At 54.2% G+C, this 2,500-nt stretch overlaps 1 non-coding gene across 1 annotated transcript in view; it reads right to left on the minus strand.

Moving 5' to 3' along the window:
- The window catches only part of TRNAV-AAC (transfer RNA valine (anticodon AAC)), a 73-nt gene extending 50 nt beyond the window's left edge, over nt 1-23 (minus strand). Inside the window, exon 1 of the tRNA in view lies at nt 1-23. This exon is cut by the window's left edge and continues 50 nt beyond it. This is a non-coding gene — a tRNA (tRNA-Val).
- Nucleotides 24-2,500: the final 2,477 nt, after the last annotated feature.

Below are 2,500 nucleotides of genomic sequence, written 5' to 3' on the forward strand. Positions count from 1 at the left end.
GATAACCACTACACTACAGAAACAGCTCCGGTAGGCTGCACTCTAGTGTGCTGGGACAGCTTTCAGTTGAAAGGCTTTGTGGCACTGATGTCTCATGGGGCCCGCTGGTACCTGCCAGGTGGCACACACCAATGTGAAAGTTTGGCGCAAGCCTGCGCCGGACCTACATGGCAGCACTCACAGCACCTCACACACAGGCTGCAGACACATACAAAAGACCAAGCTGGATGCAACAGTGGCGCGAGCCATGGCAGTCCCCACCCAGAAGGCATGTCCAAACCGTTATACATCAGCTCGCCGCCAGCGCATCATTACAAAGGAGGGGGAATTTCCAACACTGCCTCTTGGGCCATGGGCTTAAAAGCAGCCAACCATTGGCGACGGGCATCGAACCAGATACGGTCACGCACAAACTATTTTTGGGGGGGAATTGGGGACTCTGTGTTTTTTGTTTTCGGCGCTCCAAAAAAAAGGGCTCGTCCGAGATTTGAACCCGGGACCTCTCGCACCCTAAGCGAGAATCATACCCCTAGACCAACGAGCCACCGCATGCAGAGAACAGTGAGGGGGAGGAGGGTGGTCTGCTTACCTCACTTGGCGCCATGCCCCAGTCGCTCCACGGCCTGACCCCTGCGTGTCACGTGGCCTGCCCCTGGCGCAAGCGCAGAGGACTGAGCAGCCTCTCAAGCAGAGAAACAAGAAGAAGAGCGGCAGCCTTCGCTGGCCAAAGGCCATCTGCTGCCGCTCGATCGGGCTCAATCAGGCGAGATATATGTGGCCGACCGGCCTAGAGCGCAAACCTGTGCTGCTCAGGGTGGGCAGCTTCCCAGCAGGAGGATGTGTCTTGAAAGCCGACAGAGGCAAGAAGGCGCACTCCCTCAGCCCGCTCCAACCTCTGGATTCCTGCGAATTTCAGAAGAGAACTCTGGGGCAGCATGGCTTCTGTCATCTCCCAACAGCCTCTCTGTTCTTGCTATGTAAATACCTTTACATCCCCCGAACTGAGCATGTCTGTTTTTTTATTTTTATTTTGCTGAGGTGTGGTGCCTTCAACGACCGACAGGTGGCAGGAGAGCACTTTCTCCAACTGTGAAGGGGACTTTTTTCACTTCCTGAGTAGACTGGGCTCAGTGACATATGCCACCAAGCCAGCCACTAGAAAATGCAGGTTTTGCAGCCGTGGGCCAGTGGGGGTTTAAGGGCAGGTGTGCCTCCAGCGTCTCTGGCAGACAGCTCCAGTTGCAAGGCAGCAGAAGAGAACAGGGAGGCTTGCCGGGCGCTGCATTCGGGGGCCCCCACGAGGTTTTCCGCAAGCCTTACACTCTGAAATGTGCTAAAAAAAATGAGCCCGGCTTGTCAGGAGTGGGATTTGAACCCACGCCTCCAATCGCAGACCAGAACACCCAGATGCAGGGAAGAGCTGCGTCTCTTGAGTCTGGCGCCTTAGACCACTCGGCCACCCTGACAGCTATGGGCAGGATTGGGAAAGATTCTTCAGTACCCAATGTCGCCACGTGCCAGCGCCGGTTTTCATGCCCCGATCTCTGCATCAAAAGTACCCAAACACTCACTTAAGGACCCAGGGATGGCAGGAAACGCCCACTGATGGAGCCAGTGGACAGTTTGCAGGGTGCAAATAAGGGCTGGCCTCAGATCACTCATGGCGTAGTGCCGGCCTCAGTGCTTTAAGTGGGCCGGGGCCTGCCGGGGCCGGGCCCCGCCAGTCTCCAAAAAGTGGGGCTGAGCCAGGGCCCTGCTGTGGCCCCCCGGTCCCACCACGCCATGGCAGGACGCATTATCCCGCCACGGCCGCAGCCGCGACGGGAGATGCGCCCGCCAGTGTAACGTTAGGCAAGTGGACAGAAGTGCCAGCCAGCCACAGCGTCGCTGAGGCTGGCTGGCACTTCTGTCAGTCACTGTAACTTCCCTGATGACCCCCCATCTGAGGGGTCATCAGGGAATTTACAGTTCCTTTGTTTGCCCTCGCCAGGTCACTGACCCTCTGTGAACCTGCAGGCTCCATGATCTAATATGTAGATTAGATCACGGAGCCCGCGGGTTCCCAGGGGGTGAAAGACGCCTTGGGCTCTGTGATCTCTGCTCAGAGCAGCGATCACTGAGCCCGAGGTGCCTGTCTCCTTTGGCAAATCTTTATAAAAGATGCCTTGAAATGTGTACGTTTCAAGCCATCTTTTATAAACGTAGAAATATTTCTACGTTTATAACAGACGGCTTGAAACGTACACAATTCAAGGCATCTTTTATAAAGCTTTGTCGACGGACAAAACCACCTTGGGTTTTGTCCGTCCTCAACGCTTTATAAAAGATGGCTTGTACGTTTCAAGCCGTCTTTTATGAACATAGAAATATGTTACAAATGTCTATGTTTTAAAAGGTGGCTTGAAAAGTACACAAACCATGGTAAGGTAAGCACACAAGTGTGCGTAACTTACTATGGTTTGTACACTTTCAAGCCACCTTTTATAAACATAGAAATATG

This window comes from Ambystoma mexicanum, chromosome 2q, assembly GCF_040938575.1.
Source record: "Ambystoma mexicanum isolate Mex_15411 chromosome 2q, UKY_AmexF1_1, whole genome shotgun sequence".
Taxonomy (NCBI): Eukaryota; Metazoa; Chordata; class Amphibia; order Caudata; family Ambystomatidae; genus Ambystoma; species Ambystoma mexicanum.